This window comes from Rhinoderma darwinii, unplaced genomic scaffold, assembly GCF_050947455.1.
Source record: "Rhinoderma darwinii isolate aRhiDar2 unplaced genomic scaffold, aRhiDar2.hap1 Scaffold_187, whole genome shotgun sequence".
NCBI lineage: Eukaryota > Metazoa > Chordata > Amphibia > Anura > Rhinodermatidae > Rhinoderma > Rhinoderma darwinii.
In genome coordinates this window covers 21,917-39,728 of record NW_027462243.1, presented here as the reverse complement: position 1 = coordinate 39,728, position 17,812 = coordinate 21,917, and the positions used below count along the sequence as shown (strand labels likewise).

General features: G+C 49.1%; 28 non-coding genes across 28 annotated transcripts; all 28 read right to left on the bottom strand.

Annotated features, from left to right (window-relative positions):
* Window positions 1–4: 4 nt before the first annotated feature.
* LOC142700430 (U5 spliceosomal RNA) lies at window positions 5–120 on the bottom strand. Its single transcript, XR_012866557.1, has one exon. It is a non-coding gene; the product is annotated as a U5 spliceosomal RNA (small nuclear RNA).
* Window positions 121–423: 303 nt separating this feature from the next.
* Window positions 424–539, bottom strand: LOC142700422 (U5 spliceosomal RNA). The gene has a single exon (XR_012866549.1). It is a non-coding gene; the product is annotated as a U5 spliceosomal RNA (small nuclear RNA).
* Window positions 540–853: 314 nt separating this feature from the next.
* Window positions 854–969, bottom strand: LOC142700421 (U5 spliceosomal RNA). Its single transcript, XR_012866548.1, has one exon. It is a non-coding gene; the product is annotated as a U5 spliceosomal RNA (small nuclear RNA).
* A 314-nt stretch (window positions 970–1,283) lies between these two features.
* On the bottom strand, window positions 1,284–1,399 carry LOC142700419 (U5 spliceosomal RNA). Its single transcript, XR_012866547.1, has one exon. It is a non-coding gene; the product is annotated as a U5 spliceosomal RNA (small nuclear RNA).
* Window positions 1,400–1,713: 314 nt separating this feature from the next.
* Window positions 1,714–1,829, bottom strand: LOC142700418 (U5 spliceosomal RNA). Its single transcript, XR_012866546.1, has one exon. It is a non-coding gene; the product is annotated as a U5 spliceosomal RNA (small nuclear RNA).
* Window positions 1,830–2,143: 314 nt separating this feature from the next.
* LOC142700417 (U5 spliceosomal RNA) lies at window positions 2,144–2,259 on the bottom strand. The gene has a single exon (XR_012866545.1). It is a non-coding gene; the product is annotated as a U5 spliceosomal RNA (small nuclear RNA).
* A 314-nt stretch (window positions 2,260–2,573) lies between these two features.
* On the bottom strand, window positions 2,574–2,689 carry LOC142700416 (U5 spliceosomal RNA). The gene has a single exon (XR_012866544.1). It is a non-coding gene; the product is annotated as a U5 spliceosomal RNA (small nuclear RNA).
* Window positions 2,690–3,003: 314 nt separating this feature from the next.
* Window positions 3,004–3,119, bottom strand: LOC142700415 (U5 spliceosomal RNA). The gene has a single exon (XR_012866543.1). It is a non-coding gene; the product is annotated as a U5 spliceosomal RNA (small nuclear RNA).
* A 314-nt stretch (window positions 3,120–3,433) lies between these two features.
* Window positions 3,434–3,549, bottom strand: LOC142700414 (U5 spliceosomal RNA). Its single transcript, XR_012866542.1, has one exon. It is a non-coding gene; the product is annotated as a U5 spliceosomal RNA (small nuclear RNA).
* Window positions 3,550–3,863: 314 nt separating this feature from the next.
* Window positions 3,864–3,979, bottom strand: LOC142700412 (U5 spliceosomal RNA). Its single transcript, XR_012866540.1, has one exon. It is a non-coding gene; the product is annotated as a U5 spliceosomal RNA (small nuclear RNA).
* Window positions 3,980–4,293: 314 nt separating this feature from the next.
* On the bottom strand, window positions 4,294–4,409 carry LOC142700411 (U5 spliceosomal RNA). The gene has a single exon (XR_012866539.1). It is a non-coding gene; the product is annotated as a U5 spliceosomal RNA (small nuclear RNA).
* A 314-nt stretch (window positions 4,410–4,723) lies between these two features.
* On the bottom strand, window positions 4,724–4,839 carry LOC142700410 (U5 spliceosomal RNA). The gene has a single exon (XR_012866538.1). It is a non-coding gene; the product is annotated as a U5 spliceosomal RNA (small nuclear RNA).
* Window positions 4,840–5,153: 314 nt separating this feature from the next.
* LOC142700435 (U5 spliceosomal RNA) lies at window positions 5,154–5,269 on the bottom strand. Its single transcript, XR_012866561.1, has one exon. It is a non-coding gene; the product is annotated as a U5 spliceosomal RNA (small nuclear RNA).
* A 314-nt stretch (window positions 5,270–5,583) lies between these two features.
* Window positions 5,584–5,699, bottom strand: LOC142700408 (U5 spliceosomal RNA). Its single transcript, XR_012866537.1, has one exon. It is a non-coding gene; the product is annotated as a U5 spliceosomal RNA (small nuclear RNA).
* A 314-nt stretch (window positions 5,700–6,013) lies between these two features.
* On the bottom strand, window positions 6,014–6,129 carry LOC142700407 (U5 spliceosomal RNA). The gene has a single exon (XR_012866536.1). It is a non-coding gene; the product is annotated as a U5 spliceosomal RNA (small nuclear RNA).
* A 314-nt stretch (window positions 6,130–6,443) lies between these two features.
* Window positions 6,444–6,559, bottom strand: LOC142700492 (U5 spliceosomal RNA). The gene has a single exon (XR_012866613.1). It is a non-coding gene; the product is annotated as a U5 spliceosomal RNA (small nuclear RNA).
* Window positions 6,560–6,873: 314 nt separating this feature from the next.
* Window positions 6,874–6,989, bottom strand: LOC142700491 (U5 spliceosomal RNA). The gene has a single exon (XR_012866612.1). It is a non-coding gene; the product is annotated as a U5 spliceosomal RNA (small nuclear RNA).
* Window positions 6,990–7,301: 312 nt separating this feature from the next.
* LOC142700490 (U5 spliceosomal RNA) lies at window positions 7,302–7,417 on the bottom strand. Its single transcript, XR_012866611.1, has one exon. It is a non-coding gene; the product is annotated as a U5 spliceosomal RNA (small nuclear RNA).
* A 314-nt stretch (window positions 7,418–7,731) lies between these two features.
* On the bottom strand, window positions 7,732–7,847 carry LOC142700489 (U5 spliceosomal RNA). The gene has a single exon (XR_012866610.1). It is a non-coding gene; the product is annotated as a U5 spliceosomal RNA (small nuclear RNA).
* A 314-nt stretch (window positions 7,848–8,161) lies between these two features.
* Window positions 8,162–8,277, bottom strand: LOC142700488 (U5 spliceosomal RNA). The gene has a single exon (XR_012866609.1). It is a non-coding gene; the product is annotated as a U5 spliceosomal RNA (small nuclear RNA).
* A 314-nt stretch (window positions 8,278–8,591) lies between these two features.
* Window positions 8,592–8,707, bottom strand: LOC142700485 (U5 spliceosomal RNA). Its single transcript, XR_012866607.1, has one exon. It is a non-coding gene; the product is annotated as a U5 spliceosomal RNA (small nuclear RNA).
* Window positions 8,708–9,021: 314 nt separating this feature from the next.
* On the bottom strand, window positions 9,022–9,137 carry LOC142700484 (U5 spliceosomal RNA). Its single transcript, XR_012866606.1, has one exon. It is a non-coding gene; the product is annotated as a U5 spliceosomal RNA (small nuclear RNA).
* A 312-nt stretch (window positions 9,138–9,449) lies between these two features.
* LOC142700483 (U5 spliceosomal RNA) lies at window positions 9,450–9,565 on the bottom strand. The gene has a single exon (XR_012866605.1). It is a non-coding gene; the product is annotated as a U5 spliceosomal RNA (small nuclear RNA).
* Window positions 9,566–9,879: 314 nt separating this feature from the next.
* LOC142700482 (U5 spliceosomal RNA) lies at window positions 9,880–9,995 on the bottom strand. The gene has a single exon (XR_012866604.1). It is a non-coding gene; the product is annotated as a U5 spliceosomal RNA (small nuclear RNA).
* Window positions 9,996–10,309: 314 nt separating this feature from the next.
* On the bottom strand, window positions 10,310–10,425 carry LOC142700481 (U5 spliceosomal RNA). The gene has a single exon (XR_012866603.1). It is a non-coding gene; the product is annotated as a U5 spliceosomal RNA (small nuclear RNA).
* A 314-nt stretch (window positions 10,426–10,739) lies between these two features.
* LOC142700439 (U5 spliceosomal RNA) lies at window positions 10,740–10,855 on the bottom strand. The gene has a single exon (XR_012866565.1). It is a non-coding gene; the product is annotated as a U5 spliceosomal RNA (small nuclear RNA).
* Window positions 10,856–17,023: 6,168 nt separating this feature from the next.
* On the bottom strand, window positions 17,024–17,139 carry LOC142700480 (U5 spliceosomal RNA). The gene has a single exon (XR_012866602.1). It is a non-coding gene; the product is annotated as a U5 spliceosomal RNA (small nuclear RNA).
* A 314-nt stretch (window positions 17,140–17,453) lies between these two features.
* Window positions 17,454–17,569, bottom strand: LOC142700434 (U5 spliceosomal RNA). Its single transcript, XR_012866560.1, has one exon. It is a non-coding gene; the product is annotated as a U5 spliceosomal RNA (small nuclear RNA).
* Between the last annotated feature and the right edge of the window lie 243 nt (window positions 17,570–17,812).

Genomic DNA, 17,812 nt, shown 5'->3' with positions numbered 1-17,812 from the left:
AGAAAACCCCAGCAAGCTGGAGCATGCAAAAATTGCTACAAAACTCAGTTTTGCTCCTCTCCACGGAAATCTTTAATAAAAGGCGAAAGATTTATGCGTTCTGAAGAGAAACCAGAGTACTAAGGGACAAACTCTTCCTCCTTTCCTCACGCCATGGCCGCAGTCCTGTGTTAGCCCAGGGAGACCACCCGTAAGGGGGATAAAAACACAGACAGCACATACAAGAAACAATACATATGTTTCCCAGGCTCCTCTCTTCTTTTGGCTGCTTTCACTTGTTATCCACCCCGGCAACACAGTGCATAAACAAGTTTGCTTCTCAACGGAAGGAGGCCATCCATGTTGTCAATATGCAAATTCAGCCACTTTCAAGCCAACTGGAGCCAGAAATACACTCTTTCTGCTTTTCAACCTGAACAAGAAAACCCCAGCAAGCTGGAGCATGCAAAAATTGCTACAAAACTCAGTTTTGCTCCTCTCCACGGAAATCTTTAGTAAAAGGCGAAAGATTTATGCGTTCTGAAGAGAAACCAGAGTACTAAGGGACAAACTCTTCCTCCTTTCCTCACGCCATGGCCGCAGTCCTGTGTTAGCCCAGGGAGACCACCCGTAAGGGGGATAAAAACACAGACAGCACATACAAGAAACAATACATATGTTTCCCAGGCTCCTCTCTTCTTTTGGCTGCCACTTGGCAGCTTTCACTTGTTATCCACCCCGGCAACACAGTGCATAAACAAGTTTGCTTCTCAACGGAAGGAGGCCATCCATGTTGTCAATATGCAAATTCAGCCACTTTCAAGCCAACTGGAGCCAGAAATACACTCTTTCTGCTTTTCAACCTGAACAAGAAAACCCCAGCAAGCTGGAGCATGCAAAAATTGCTACAAAACTCAGTTTTGCTCCTCTCCACGGAAATCTTTAGTAAAAGGCGAAAGATTTATGCGTTCTGAAGAGAAACCAGAGTACTAAGGGACAAACTCTTCCTCCTTTCCTCACGCCATGGCCGCAGTCCTGTGTTAGCCCAGGGAGACCACCCGTAAGGGGGATAAAAACACAGACAGCACATACAAGAAACAATACATATGTTTCCCAGGCTCCTCTCTTCTTTTGGCTGCCACTTGGCAGCTTTCACTTGTTATCCACCCCGGCAACACAGTGCATAAACAAGTTTGCTTCTCAACGGAAGGAGGCCATCCATGTTGTCAATATGCAAATTCAGCCACTTTCAAGCCAACTGGAGCCAGAAATACACTCTTTCTGCTTTTCAACCTGAACAAGAAAACCCCAGCAAGCTGGAGCATGCAAAAATTGCTACAAAACTCAGTTTTGCTCCTCTCCACGGAAATCTTTAGTAAAAGGCGAAAGATTTATGCGTTCTGAAGAGAAACCAGAGTACTAAGGGACAAACTCTTCCTCCTTTCCTCACGCCATGGCCGCAGTCCTGTGTTAGCCCAGGGAGACCACCCGTAAGGGGGATAAAAACACAGACAGCACATACAAGAAACAATACATATGTTTCCCAGGCTCCTCTCTTCTTTTGGCTGCCACTTGGCAGCTTTCACTTGTTATCCACCCCGGCAACACAGTGCATAAACAAGTTTGCTTCTCAACGGAAGGAGGCCATCCATGTTGTCAATATGCAAATTCAGCCACTTTCAAGCCAACTGGAGCCAGAAATACACTCTTTCTGCTTTTCAACCTGAACAAGAAAACCCCAGCAAGCTGGAGCATGCAAAAATTGCTACAAAACTCAGTTTTGCTCCTCTCCACGGAAATCTTTAGTAAAAGGCGAAAGATTTATGCGTTCTGAAGAGAAACCAGAGTACTAAGGGACAAACTCTTCCTCCTTTCCTCACGCCATGGCCGCAGTCCTGTGTTAGCCCAGGGAGACCACCCGTAAGGGGGATAAAAACACAGACAGCACATACAAGAAACAATACATATGTTTCCCAGGCTCCTCTCTTCTTTTGGCTGCCACTTGGCAGCTTTCACTTGTTATCCACCCCGGCAACACAGTGCATAAACAAGTTTGCTTCTCAACGGAAGGAGGCCATCCATGTTGTCAATATGCAAATTCAGCCACTTTCAAGCCAACTGGAGCCAGAAATACACTCTTTCTGCTTTTCAACCTGAACAAGAAAACCCCAGCAAGCTGGAGCATGCAAAAATTGCTACAAAACTCAGTTTTGCTCCTCTCCACGGAAATCTTTAGTAAAAGGCGAAAGATTTATGCGTTCTGAAGAGAAACCAGAGTACTAAGGGACAAACTCTTCCTCCTTTCCTCACGCCATGGCCGCAGTCCTGTGTTAGCCCAGGGAGACCACCCGTAAGGGGGATAAAAACACAGACAGCACATACAAGAAACAATACATATGTTTCCCAGGCTCCTCTCTTCTTTTGGCTGCCACTTGGCAGCTTTCACTTGTTATCCACCCCGGCAACACAGTGCATAAACAAGTTTGCTTCTCAACGGAAGGAGGCCATCCATGTTGTCAATATGCAAATTCAGCCACTTTCAAGCCAACTGGAGCCAGAAATACACTCTTTCTGCTTTTCAACCTGAACAAGAAAACCCCAGCAAGCTGGAGCATGCAAAAATTGCTACAAAACTCAGTTTTGCTCCTCTCCACGGAAATCTTTAGTAAAAGGCGAAAGATTTATGCGTTCTGAAGAGAAACCAGAGTACTAAGGGACAAACTCTTCCTCCTTTCCTCACGCCATGGCCGCAGTCCTGTGTTAGCCCAGGGAGACCACCCGTAAGGGGGATAAAAACACAGACAGCACATACAAGAAACAATACATATGTTTCCCAGGCTCCTCTCTTCTTTTGGCTGCCACTTGGCAGCTTTCACTTGTTATCCACCCCGGCAACACAGTGCATAAACAAGTTTGCTTCTCAACGGAAGGAGGCCATCCATGTTGTCAATATGCAAATTCAGCCACTTTCAAGCCAACTGGAGCCAGAAATACACTCTTTCTGCTTTTCAACCTGAACAAGAAAACCCCAGCAAGCTGGAGCATGCAAAAATTGCTACAAAACTCAGTTTTGCTCCTCTCCACGGAAATCTTTAGTAAAAGGCGAAAGATTTATGCGTTCTGAAGAGAAACCAGAGTACTAAGGGACAAACTCTTCCTCCTTTCCTCACGCCATGGCCGCAGTCCTGTGTTAGCCCAGGGAGACCACCCGTAAGGGGGATAAAAACACAGACAGCACATACAAGAAACAATACATATGTTTCCCAGGCTCCTCTCTTCTTTTGGCTGCCACTTGGCAGCTTTCACTTGTTATCCACCCCGGCAACACAGTGCATAAACAAGTTTGCTTCTCAACGGAAGGAGGCCATCCATGTTGTCAATATGCAAATTCAGCCACTTTCAAGCCAACTGGAGCCAGAAATACACTCTTTCTGCTTTTCAACCTGAACAAGAAAACCCCAGCAAGCTGGAGCATGCAAAAATTGCTACAAAACTCAGTTTTGCTCCTCTCCACGGAAATCTTTAGTAAAAGGCGAAAGATTTATGCGTTCTGAAGAGAAACCAGAGTACTAAGGGACAAACTCTTCCTCCTTTCCTCACGCCATGGCCGCAGTCCTGTGTTAGCCCAGGGAGACCACCCGTAAGGGGGATAAAAACACAGACAGCACATACAAGAAACAATACATATGTTTCCCAGGCTCCTCTCTTCTTTTGGCTGCCACTTGGCAGCTTTCACTTGTTATCCACCCCGGCAACACAGTGCATAAACAAGTTTGCTTCTCAACGGAAGGAGGCCATCCATGTTGTCAATATGCAAATTCAGCCACTTTCAAGCCAACTGGAGCCAGAAATACACTCTTTCTGCTTTTCAACCTGAACAAGAAAACCCCAGCAAGCTGGAGCATGCAAAAATTGCTACAAAACTCAGTTTTGCTCCTCTCCACGGAAATCTTTAGTAAAAGGCGAAAGATTTATGCGTTCTGAAGAGAAACCAGAGTACTAAGGGACAAACTCTTCCTCCTTTCCTCACGCCATGGCCGCAGTCCTGTGTTAGCCCAGGGAGACCACCCGTAAGGGGGATAAAAACACAGACAGCACATACAAGAAACAATACATATGTTTCCCAGGCTCCTCTCTTCTTTTGGCTGCCACTTGGCAGCTTTCACTTGTTATCCACCCCGGCAACACAGTGCATAAACAAGTTTGCTTCTCAACGGAAGGAGGCCATCCATGTTGTCAATATGCAAATTCAGCCACTTTCAAGCCAACTGGAGCCAGAAATACACTCTTTCTGCTTTTCAACCTGAACAAGAAAACCCCAGCAAGCTGGAGCATGCAAAAATTGCTACAAAACTCAGTTTTGCTCCTCTCCACGGAAATCTTTAGTAAAAGGCGAAAGATTTATGCGTTCTGAAGAGAAACCAGAGTACTAAGGGACAAACGCTTCCTCCTTTCCTCACGCCATGGCCGCAGTCCTGTGTTAGCCCAGGGAGACCACCCGTAAGAGGGATAAAAACACAGACAGCACATACAAGAAACAATACATATGTTTCCCAGGCTCCTCTCTTCTTTTGGCTGCCACTTGGCAGCTTTCACTTGTTATCCACCCCGGCAACACAGTGCATAAACAAGTTTGCTTCTCAACGGAAGGAGGCCATCCATGTTGTCAATATGCAAATTCAGCCACTTTCAAGCCAACTGGAGCCAGAAATACACTCTTTCTGCTTTTCAACCTGAACAAGAAAACCCCAGCAAGCTGGAGCATGCAAAAATTGCTACAAAACTCAGTTTTGCTCCTCTCCACGGAAATCTTTAGTAAAAGGCGAAAGATTTATGCGTTCTGAAGAGAAACCAGAGTACTAAGGGACAAACTCTTCCTCCTTTCCTCACGCCATGGCCGCAGTCCTGTGTTAGCCCAGGGAGACCACCCGTAAGGGGGATAAAAACACAGACAGCACATACAAGAAACAATACATATGTTTCCCAGGCTCCTCTCTTCTTTTGGCTGCCACTTGGCAGCTTTCACTTGTTATCCACCCCGGCAACACAGTGCATAAACAAGTTTGCTTCTCAACGGAAGGAGGCCATCCATGTTGTCAATATGCAAATTCAGCCACTTTCAAGCCAACTGGAGCCAGAAATACACTCTTTCTGCTTTTCAACCTGAACAAGAAAACCCCAGCAAGCTGGAGCATGCAAAAATTGCTACAAAACTCAGTTTTGCTCCTCTCTACGGAAATCTTTAGTAAAAGGCGAAAGATTTATGCGTTCTGAAGAGAAACCAGAGTACTAAGGGACAAACTCTTCCTCCTTTCCTCACGCCATGGCCGCAGTCCTGTGTTAGCCCAGGGAGACCACCCGTAAGGGGGATAAAAACACAGACAGCACATACAAGAAACAATACATATGTTTCCCAGGCTCCTCTCTTCTTTTGGCTGCCACTTGGCAGCTTTCACTTGTTATCCACCCTGGCAACACAGTGCATAAACAAGTTTGCTTCTCAACGGAAGGAGGCCATCCATGTTGTCAATATGCAAATTCAGCCACTTTCAAGCCAACTGGAGCCAGAAATACACTCTTTCTGCTTTTCAACCTGAACAAGAAAACCCCAGCAAGCTGGAGCATGCAAAAATTGCTACAAAACTCAGTTTTGCTCCTCTCCACGGAAATCTTTAGTAAAAGGCGAAAGATTTATGCGTTCTGAAGAGAAACCAGAGTACTAAGGGACAAACGCTTCCTCCTTTCCTCACGCCATGGCCGCAGTCCTGTGTTAGCCCAGGGAGACCACCCGTAAGAGGGATAAAAACACAGACAGCACATACAAGAAACAATACATATGTTTCCCAGGCTCCTCTCTTCTTTTGGCTGCCACTTGGCAGCTTTCACTTGTTATCCACCCCGGCAACACAGTGCATAAAAAAGTTTGCTTCTCAACGGAAGGAGGCCATCCATGTTGTCAATATGCAAATTCAGCCACTTTCAAGCCAACTGGAGCCAGAAATACACTCTTTCTGCTTTTCAACCTGAACAAGAAAACCCCAGCAAGCTGGAGCATGCAAAAATTGCTACAAAACTCAGTTTTGCTCCTCTCCACGGAAATCTTTAGTAAAAGGCGAAAGATTTATGCGTTCTGAAGAGAAACCAGAGTACTAAGGGACAAACTCTTCCTCCTTTCCTCACGCCATGGCCGCAGTCCTGTGTTAGCCCAGGGAGACCACCCGTAAGGGGGATAAAAACACAGACAGCACATACAAGAAACAATACATATGTTTCCCAGGCTCCTCTCTTCTTTTGGCTGCCACTTGGCAGCTTTCACTTGTTATCCACCCCGGCAACACAGTGCATAAACAAGTTTGCTTCTCAACGGAAGGAGGCCATCCATGTTGTCAATATGCAAATTCAGCCACTTTCAAGCCAACTGGAGCCAGAAATACACTCTTTCTGCTTTTCAACCTGAACAAGAAAACCCCAGCAAGCTGGAGCATGCAAAAATTGCTACAAAACTCAGTTTTGCTCCTCTCCACGGAAATCTTTAGTAAAAGGCGAAAGATTTATGCGTTCTGAAGAGAAACCAGAGTACTAAGGGACAAACTCTTCCTCCTTTCCTCACGCCATGGCCGCAGTCCTGTGTTAGCCCAGGGAGACCACCCGTAAGGGGGATAAAAACACAGACAGCACATACAAGAAACAATACATATGTTTCCCAGGCTCCTCTCTTCTTTTGGCTGCCACTTGGCAGCTTTCACTTGTTATCCACCCCGGCAACACAGTGCATAAACAAGTTTGCTTCTCAACGGAAGGAGGCCATCCATGTTGTCAATATGCAAATTCAGCCACTTTCAAGCCAACTGGAGCCAGAAATACACTCTTTCTGCTTTTCAACCTGAACAAGAAAACCCCAGCAAGCTGGAGCATGCAAAAATTGCTACAAAACTCAGTTTTGCTCCTCTCCACGGAAATCTTTAGTAAAAGGCGAAAGATTTATGCGTTCTGAAGAGAAACCAGAGTACTAAGGGACAAACGCTTCCTCCTTTCCTCACGCCATGGCCGCAGTCCTGTGTTAGCCCAGGGAGACCACCCGTAAGGGGGATAAAAACACAGACAGCACATACAAGAAACAATACATGTTTCCCAGGCTCCTCTCTTCTTTTGGCTGCCACTTGGCAGCTTTCACTTGTTATCCACCCCGGCAACACAGTGCATAAACAAGTTTGCTTCTCAACGGAAGGAGGCCATCCATGTTGTCAATATGCAAATTCAGCCACTTTCAAGCCAACTGGAGCCAGAAATACACTCTTTCTGCTTTTCAACCTGAACAAGAAAACCCCAGCAAGCTGGAGCATGCAAAAATTGCTACAAAACTCAGTTTTGCTCCTCTCCACGGAAATCTTTAGTAAAAGGCGAAAGATTTATGCGTTCTGAAGAGAAACCAGAGTACTAAGGGACAAACTCTTCCTCCTTTCCTCACGCCATGGCCGCAGTCCTGTGTTAGCCCAGGGAGACCACCCGTAAGGGGGATAAAAACACAGACAGCACATACAAGAAACAATACATATGTTTCCCAGGCTCCTCTCTTCTTTTGGCTGCCACTTGGCAGCTTTCACTTGTTATCCACCCCGGCAACACAGTGCATAAACAAGTTTGCTTCTCAACGGAAGGAGGCCATCCATGTTGTCAATATGCAAATTCAGCCACTTTCAAGCCAACTGGAGCCAGAAATACACTCTTTCTGCTTTTCAACCTGAACAAGAAAACCCCAGCAAGCTGGAGCATGCAAAAATTGCTACAAAACTCAGTTTTGCTCCTCTCCACGGAAATCTTTAGTAAAAGGCGAAAGATTTATGCGTTCTGAAGAGAAACCAGAGTACTAAGGGACAAACTCTTCCTCCTTTCCTCACGCCATGGCCGCAGTCCTGTGTTAGCCCAGGGAGACCACCCGTAAGGGGGATAAAAACACAGACAGCACATACAAGAAACAATACATATGTTTCCCAGGCTCCTCTCTTCTTTTGGCTGCCACTTGGCAGCTTTCACTTGTTATCCACCCCGGCAACACAGTGCATAAACAAGTTTGCTTCTCAACGGAAGGAGGCCATCCATGTTGTCAATATGCAAATTCAGCCACTTTCAAGCCAACTGGAGCCAGAAATACACTCTTTCTGCTTTTCAACCTGAACAAGAAAACCCCAGCAAGCTGGAGCATGCAAAAATTGCTACAAAACTCAGTTTTGCTCCTCTCCACGGAAATCTTTAGTAAAAGGCGAAAGATTTATGCGTTCTGAAGAGAAACCAGAGTACTAAGGGACAAACTCTTCCTCCTTTCCTCACGCCATGGCCGCAGTCCTGTGTTAGCCCAGGGAGACCACCCGTAAGGGGGATAAAAACACAGACAGCACATACAAGAAACAATACATATGTTTCCCAGGCTCCTCTCTTCTTTTGGCTGCCACTTGGCAGCTTTCACTTGTTATCCACCCCGGCAACACAGTGCATAAACAAGTTTGCTTCTCAACGGAAGGAGGCCATCCATGTTGTCAATATGCAAATTCAGCCACTTTCAAGCCAACTGGAGCCAGAAATACACTCTTTCTGCTTTTCAACCTGAACAAGAAAACCCCAGCAAGCTGGAGCATGCAAAAATTGCTACAAAACTCAGTTTTGCTCCTCTCCACGGAAATCTTTAGTAAAAGGCGAAAGATTTATGCGTTCTGAAGAGAAACCAGAGTACTAAGGGACAAACTCTTCCTCCTTTCCTCACGCCATGGCCGCAGTCCTGTGTTAGCCCAGGGAGACCACCCGTAAGGGGGATAAAAACACAGACAGCACATACAAGAAACAATACATATGTTTCCCAGGCTCCTCTCTTCTTTTGGCTGCCACTTGGCAGCTTTCACTTGTTATCCACCCCGGCAACACAGTGCATAAACAAGTTTGCTTCTCAACGGAAGGAGGCCATCCATGTTGTCAATATGCAAATTCAGCCACTTTCAAGCCAACTGGAGCCAGAAATACACTCTTTCTGCTTTTCAACCTGAACAAGAAAACCCCAGCAAGCTGGAGCATGCAAAAATTGCTACAAAACTCAGTTTTGCTCCTCTCCACGGAAATCTTTAGTAAAAGGCGAAAGATTTATGCGTTCTGAAGAGAAACCAGAGTACTAAGGGACAAACTCTTCCTCCTTTCCTCACGCCATGGCCGCAGCCCTGTGTTAGCCCAGGGAGACCACCCGTAAGGGGGATAAAAACACAGACAGCACATACAAGAAACAATACATATGTTTCCCAGGCTCCTCTCTTCTTTTGGCTGCCACTTGGCAGCTTTCACTTGTTATCCACCCCGGCAACACAGTGCATAAACAAGTTTGCTTCTCAACGGAAGGAGGCCATCCATGTTGTCAATATGCAAATTCAGCCACTTTCAAGCCAACTGGAGCCAGAAATACACTCTCTGCTTTTCAACCTGAACAAGAAAACCCCAGCAAGCTGGAGCATGCAAAAATTGCTACAAAACTCAGTTTTGCTCCTCTCCACGGAAATCTTTAGTAAAAGGCGAAAGATTTATGCGTTCTGAAGAGAAACCAGAGTACTAAGGGACAAACTCTTCCTCCTTTCCTCACGCCATGGCCGCAGTCCTGTGTTAGCCCAGGGAGACCACCCGTAAGGGGGATAAAAACACAGACAGCACATACAAGAAACAATACATATGTTACCCAGGCTCCTCTCTTCTTTTGGCTGCCACTTGGCAGCTTTCACTTGTTATCCACCCCGGCAACACAGTGCATAAACAAGTTTGCTTCTCAACGGAAGGAGGCCATCCATGTTGTCAATATGCAAATTCAGCCACTTTCAAGCCAACTGGAGCCAGAAATACACTCTTTCTGCTTTTCAACCTGAACAAGAAAACCCCAGCAAGCTGGAGCATGCAAAAATTGCTACAAAACTCAGTTTTGCTCCTCTCCACGGAAATCTTTAGTAAAAGGCGAAAGATTTATGCGTTCTGAAGAGAAACCAGAGTACTAAGGGACAAACTCTTCCTCCTTTCCTCACGCCATGGCCGCAGTCCTGTGTTAGCCCAGGGAGACCACCCGTAAGGGGGATAAAAACACAGACAGCACATACAAGAAACAATACATATGTTTCCCAGGCTCCTCTCTTCTTTTGGCTGCCACTTGGCAGCTTTCACTTGTTATCCACCCCGGCAACACAGTGCATAAACAAGTTTGCTTCTCAACGGAAGGAGGCCATCCATGTTGTCAATATGCAAATTCAGCCACTTTCAAGCCAACTGGAGCCAGAAATACACTCTTTCTGCTTTTCAACCTGAACAAGAAAACCCCAGCAAGCTGGAGCATGCAAAAATTGCTACAAAACTCAGTTTTGCTCCTCTCCACGGAAATCTTTAGTAAAAGGCGAAAGATTTATGCGTTCTGAAGAGAAACCAGAGTACTAAGGGACAAACTCTTCCTCCTTTCCTCACGCCATGGCCGCAGTCCTGTGTTAGCCCAGGGAGACCACCCGTAAGGGGGATAAAAACACAGACAGCACATACAAGAAACAATACATATGTTTCCCAGGCTCCTCTCTTCTTTTGGCTGCCACTTGGCAGCTTTCACTTGTTATCCACCCCGGCAACACAGTGCATAAACAAGTTTGCTTCTCAACGGAAGGAGGCCATCCATGTTGTCAATATGCAAATTCAGCCACTTTCAAGCCAACTGGAGCCAGAAATACACTCTTTCTGCTTTTCAACCTGAACAAGAAAACCCCAGCAAGCCAGAGCATGCAAAAATTGCTACAAAACTCAGTTTTGCTCCTCTCCACGGAAATCTTTAGTAAAAGGCGAAAGACTTATGCGTTCTGAAGAGAAACCAGAATACTAAGGGACAAACTCTTCCTCCTTTCCTCACGCCATGGCCGCAGTCCTGTGTTAGCCCAGGGAGACCACCCGTAAGGGGGATAAAAACACAGACAGCACATACAAGAAACATGACCTGCCTAGGTAGAGTCGTGTGTTAACCTTAGACCATACTATCCCCCACCCCCATTTAGTAACGACACATGACACCGAGGTTGGATGTGAAATGGCCACAGCAGCCGTTTATTAATTTCACAGTTTTATAAAAACAATTTAAATCCGAAACATTCGGATAACTAGTTAGGAATCCACCAGAGAATTCCTCCTAATAATTCACATGACCCAACATGGGTCAGAATCATAAATAACAATTAAACGTTAACATTAACCCGAGCAGAGGAAGTCCCTGAAGCCCCTTCAGATGTTCCTTTCAAGAACACACCGAATTAGCCATCTGCAAACCACCAATTACCTCCAGCCGTAAACCAGCTCGGAAGCACCGTTCACCTCTGCAGATGGCTCCAACCACTAGAAGTCCACTTCAAGGGGATAACACCCGATGAAGCCCTCAAGTGATATACCGACCACTAGAAGTCCACTTCAAAGGGATAACACCCGATGAAGCCTTCAAGTGATATACCTTCTACCAGAAGACCACTTCAAAGGGATAACACCCGATGAAGTCTTCAACCATGTACCTTTTTTGGGGGACGCATACCCCCGATGCGACCCCCCCACCATTTTGTACTGACTGGCCTCAAGGACTCCCCCCGCCACCGCGAAACAGGCCTTGACCACCTTAAGCCTGTGAGTTCCTCCACACCACCACCGCCCTTTCTATGCCTTCTGCTATCGCCAAGCTCCAAAGATCAATGCCAACCTCGGTCAGATGAACCCCGTCACTTCTCCAGAAATTCCCCACTCCTGACTCCAAATCCCTATGCCTCACGCAAATGCCCCCGTTCTTTGCCACAAAACGGGACACCGCCCGGTTAACTTTTATGCGAGCCTTATTGACTCTCTCCACCGATCTAGCTAACCGCCAATGCTTTCTTGGGACTATGTCCGACCATACTACCACCAACTTGGGATAAGATACCCACAAACACAACATATCATGTTTGATATCCCGCACCAACTCACGAAAAGGGCGGACTCCTAAGTCATTCCCACCCACGTGCAACACTAAAACCTCCGGAACCCTATCAAGCCGCACATATGTCTGGAATTCCGCCAACACCCTGTTCCACGACATACCTCTAAAACCCAGCCAATGCACAACCGCATCCTGTCGCGGAATGCGCAACTGGCGACCATCCGGGCGGACGTCCGCCCTCAAAGCCCCCCAGTGCACGTACGAATGACCCATCAACCACACCAGACAAGGAGGCGAATCTGAAACGGAAAACACAGTTAGGCACCACCATATAACATTTTCAAGCACAAACAACAAAATTACAACATATGGGGGCGGACATAGGACTTAAACCTTTTAGACTCCCAACGACCAATACGCCTCACCCCCTCATCATCCAACCCCCAGCGCCCCGCTTCCGTTGCTGCGCCAATCCGGAAGGAATGAGATGAATATGAGCCTGCCGCAACCCCAACCGCCGTCAAACACTTTTTAAATACAGCTCCAAACTGAAACCTGGACAAAAACGACCCGTCCATATGACGTAACAAAGGCAAATCTGGAGACCCCCTGTTTCTCGTAAAACCCCGCATGCACTCCACTGGGCACATGACCGACCCCGGGAGAGCGAACAAAACTATCAGTTTTCCCTTCCCTACTTGGTCAGTTTTAGATCTACGCAACCATACCTCCAGCCGATCTGCAAAAAGGCTCACCTCCCCAGATCTCAGCCCCCCTGCCTGTTTAGTACTTGGCGACACCAACTCACCTATTCTAAATGCTCCGAAGAACGCTAACGAAAAAGCCAACCGAAACAGATCCATTTCATCTGAAGAACGACATACCGATGCTAATGAACCGCCCAACGAGCCAAGCAAAGCAAACGACACCGGCCTTCTACTATCCGCCTCCACCCTACCTCTGCGCAACCCCTTCAAAGCCTGCGATACCAGAAATTCCTTCGATACATCCCGCAAGCCCCGCAACTTAAGCCCAAACGCCACCGCAGATATGAACCGGTTCACCTTCGCTACTGAAAACCCCGCCTCCCAGGCATCCCCTAACCAATACAAAAGTGCCACCAACCTGTCTCTATCCGTATTGACGTCACCCAACTCTCTTACCCACTCCTCCCACTGCCTCCAACAAGCAGCATAAGCACTCCACGTCGTGCGCGCCAAAGACCTCTGTAACAGCTGCTCTACGGGACCGATACCAGATCCCAAAGATGCTCTGGACAAGCCAAACCGAGACGTTCCGCTCCCGGGGCCAATTGCCGAAACCGGTCCCACTGCGAGCGAGAAAGAGCATCAGCAATACAATTCCGTACCCCCGGGACATGCACCGCCACCACCCACGCGTTCAACGACAAACACACCAACACTAAATGTCGCAACAATTGAACTACCGGAGGAGAGGACGCCGTGATGTTATTAATGGCAAGCACCACCCCCATGTTGTCGCAGTAAAAACGGACCTTCTTATCCCTGAGCCTGTCCCCCCAAATGGTAGCCGCCACCACGATGGGAAACAGCTCGAGCAGGGCCAGATTCCGCGTGTGTCCACTGGACACCCAGCTAGCCGGCCATTGACCTGCGCACCACGGACCTCCCCCGTAAGCTCCAAAGCCACCCGCCCCAGCCGCATCCGTGAAAATATTCAAATCACTCGTATCCTGCGCTGGGGCCATCCATAGCGAGCGACCATTGTACTGGCCCAAGAAGTCATCCCAAACCTGAAGATCAGCTCGGTGCTCCTCCTTGAGCCGCACAAAATGATGCGGCGCACGCACTCCCGCCGTTGCCGCCGCCAACCTTCTACCAAACACCCTTCCCATCGGCATAATCCGGCAGGCGAAATTCAACTTCCCCAGCAGCGACTGAAGCTCCCTCAGCGACATTTTCTTCCTTCTACAAGCCCGTCGAACCTCCAGCCTCAAAGCACCCAACTTATCCGCCGGGAGACGACACTCCATTGCCACCGAGTCTATTTCGATTCCCAAAAAACAAATCGTCGCTACCGGGCCCTCCGTTTTTTCCGGCGCCAAAGGAATCCCAAAATCCCTCACCACCTTCTGTAGAGCATGAAGCAAATTACCGCAAACCGGCGAACCCCCCGGGCCAACGCACAAAAAATCATCTAAGTAATGGATCAACGAGTCGACCCCGGATGCTACCCTCGTTACCCACTCCACGAAGCTACTAAACGCCTCGAAGTATGCACAAGAAAGGGAACACCCCATCGGAAGGCACCGATCCACGTAAAAAGCCCCATTCCAAAAACAACCCAACAGCCGTTGGCTTTCTGGATGAACCGGCAACAACCTGAACGCCGCCTCGATGTCAGTTTTTGCTAGCAGCGCCCCAGGACCCGCAGCCCGCACTAACCCCACCGCCTTATCGAATGAGGTATAAACTACGGAACACAACTCGTGATCAATCCCGTCATTTACCGACGAACCTTTGGGATACGATAAATGTTGAATCAAACGAAACTTTCCGGGCTCGCGTTTTGGGACAATACCCAAAGGGGACACAACTAAATCTTTTACCGGCGACTCAACAAATGGCCCCGACATGCGACCCAACGAAACTTCTTTTAACAACTTTTCCGACACGACTTCCGCATGCAAATAAGCCGATTTTAAATTCCTCCGCGTAACCGGAACCTCATAAGGAGGTGGAGGAATAACAAACCCAACACGAAACCCTTCATAAAGCAACTTAGCTGCCGCCCTATCCGGATACTCATTTAGATAAGGGGCCATCCTTTCCACCCTCACCGGCGACACCCCCTTGACCAGCCCCGTGCTGGTTCCCTGACCTCTTTTTCCGCAGACATTTTGCCGCCCCGTGTGATGCACCATTACACTCGGAGCACACGTGCTTGAACTTGCACGTGGCCCCGAACTTGCACTGACCTTCATTAAATTGCCAGCAAAACCCCGCCTTTCCCCCGCCGCTTTGTCCACTCTGACTAGACTGGCCTCCCTGGCCACCGCTCCCGGGAAAGGGCTGCCTAACCGGAGCCGTAACCCGTAACCAGAGAGCAATATCCTTCTGGTCCCACCGAATCGCCGGCCGAACCGCCTTACGCTGACGGAATTGCTCATCATATCGCAGCCACGCCTGACCCCCATACGCCCTATGAGCCTCCCCAATGGCATCAAAATAACAAAACAGCGCCGAACAATTTTCCGGCGCCTTTTCCCCTATCACACTAGCCAATATGGCGAACGCCTGCGACCAATTAACGAACGTCTGCGGGATCAGCCTATACCGCCGCCGTTCCTCCTCGTCCTTTTTACTCTCATCCCGCTTGCTCTTATCCAAATTAAATTTAGCCAGTGGCAAGAGAGAAAAAATTTCAACGTATTCGTCTTTCCAGATCCGATCACGCACCTCCTGCTTTAAATGCGCCCCCAACGGACCCTCAAAACAAACATACACCTCCCCCCGAGCACGATCGTCCATACGCACTCGATCGCCGTCCTTCTGTGCCTCGGTCTGTACCGATACCGCGACCGCCTCTCTAACCGCCGCCGCAGGACGCGCCTGTAACGATCCCACGTCCCTGGGGCCTTCCCAAACTATCGCAGGAGACACTTCCGTTACTACCGGCGCCGCGGCCCTATCCAGGCGCCCCACCAGCTCCCGTAAGCAACCCACTAAATCTGCCAAACCCGCTCCGTCGCGTCCGCCCGCGCCACTACCGGCCCCCGATGCAATGCTAGCAGCCCCCCCGCCGACACCCGACATAAAAATCGCTGGATAAGACAATGATGGAGTTATACACTCACCGGGCTGCACAGGCGCTGTGTTCCCGTCAGCCGGACCATCCTGACCTCGACGATACACGTCCAGTTCACCTTCCTCCAGTTCTTCTCTCGCCGACGACTGTCCCTCCCAACGACATCTTCGGAACGGGGATGAGGACGCGCTGACCGATGGGCCGGCAACCTGCCGCCCGACCGCCGGGACCCAGACTTCCGACCGGACCTGTTGCCTCGACGTCGCTGCAGCTCTAGGCGTCCGTCTAGACGATCCTGACGAAGCCTGCCCCCTGGCCGGAACATCACCATGCGGGGCGGCCGTACCTTGTCCTCCAAATCTTCCATCTGATGGGGGAGGGGTGACAGGGAGCCCAGCCTGCGACTCCCTGCTTACCGCCGGACCCCGTCGCGGCCTGGGATTCCTGCCAGGACGCAGGGCCTGGGAAGGGGCGGTCCTCCCAGCTGCCTGGCCTGCAGCGTCCGGGATCGGGCTCCCTCTGCGACGCCGTGTCCGCGGGACTACCTCCGGACTGAGGCGCTCTGGAGGTCGGGACCGCCGAGAGGGACGGGTCGACCCAGCCTGCGTCGCCGTCACCCCTGGCACCGCTCTCTGCCTGCTCAGCGCAGGAGCGGTTGTTGCCGACTCCCCCCCCCGCCGCCATAGCCATGCTCGTAAGGGGGCCGGGGGAGGGGAGCCTGTCCTTTTCAACAGACCCCGAACGCCGTGCCCGACGTGGCGAAACGGCGTCCGGGATCCTCGTTATGGCAGCCACGGTCTCCTCTAGCCATCCGGGACCGTGGTGCACAGCAGCGGCACGCAGCCGCTCTAACATCAGGGCTTCTGCCATCATTAAAAGCACGGGCAACGGGGAGCTTGCTTATTGTATGTTACTCCTCCCGCTGCTTCCGGCTCAATGCCGAGAAACAGCGGGAAGCGCAGTAACGGCCCCCCCGTCCCCCTTAACTCCTCCCCGTCCCTCCTTCAGCTCCTTCAACTTTCCCTCACCTCATTAACCCTTTCCCTACCAGGACGGTTATGTCGGCTTCCCTTAAACCTGCGGCTGCGTCCAGCCTCTTCTATACATATGTTTCCCAGGCTCCTCTCTTCTTTTGGCTGCCACTTGGCAGCTTTCACTTGTTATCCACCCCGGCAACACAGTGCATAAACAAGTTTGCTTCTCAACGGAAGGAGGCCATCCATGTTGTCAATATGCAAATTCAGCCACTTTCAAGCCAACTGGAGCCAGAAATACACTCTTTCTGCTTTTCAACCTGAACAAGAAAACCCCAGCAAGCTGGAGCATGCAAAAATTGCTACAAAACTCAGTTTTGCTCCTCTCCACGGAAATCTTTAGTAAAAGGCGAAAGATTTATGCGTTCTGAAGAGAAACCAGAGTACTAAGGGACAAACTCTTCCTCCTTTCCTCACGCCATGGCCGCAGTCCTGTGTTAGCCCAGGGAGACCACCCGTAAGGGGGATAAAAACACAGACAGCACATACAAGAAACAATACATATGTTTCCCAGGCTCCTCTCTTCTTTTGGCTGCCACTTGGCAGCTTTCACTTGTTATCCACCCCGGCAACACAGTGCATAAACAAGTTTGCTTCTCAACGGAAGGAGGCCATCCATGTTGTCAATATGCAAATTCAGCCACTTTCAAGCCAACTGGAGCCAGAAATTCACTCTTTCTGCTTTTCAACCTGAACAAGAAAACCCCAGCAAGCTGGAGCATGCAAAAATTGCTACAAAACTCAGTTTTGCTCCTCTCCACGGAAATCTTTAGTAAAAGGCGAAAGATTTATGCGTTCTGAAGAGAAACCAGATTACTAAGGGACAAACTCTTCCTCCTTTCCTCACGCCATGGCCGCAGTCCTGTGTTAGCCCAGGGAGACCACACGTAAGGGGGATAAAAACACAGACAGCACATACAAGAAACAATACATATGTTTCCCAGGCTCCTCTCTTCTTTTGGCTGCCACTTGGCAGCTTTCACTTGTTATCCACCCTGGCAACACAGTGCATAAACAAGTTTGCTTCTCAACGGAAGGAGGCCATCCATGTTGTCAATAT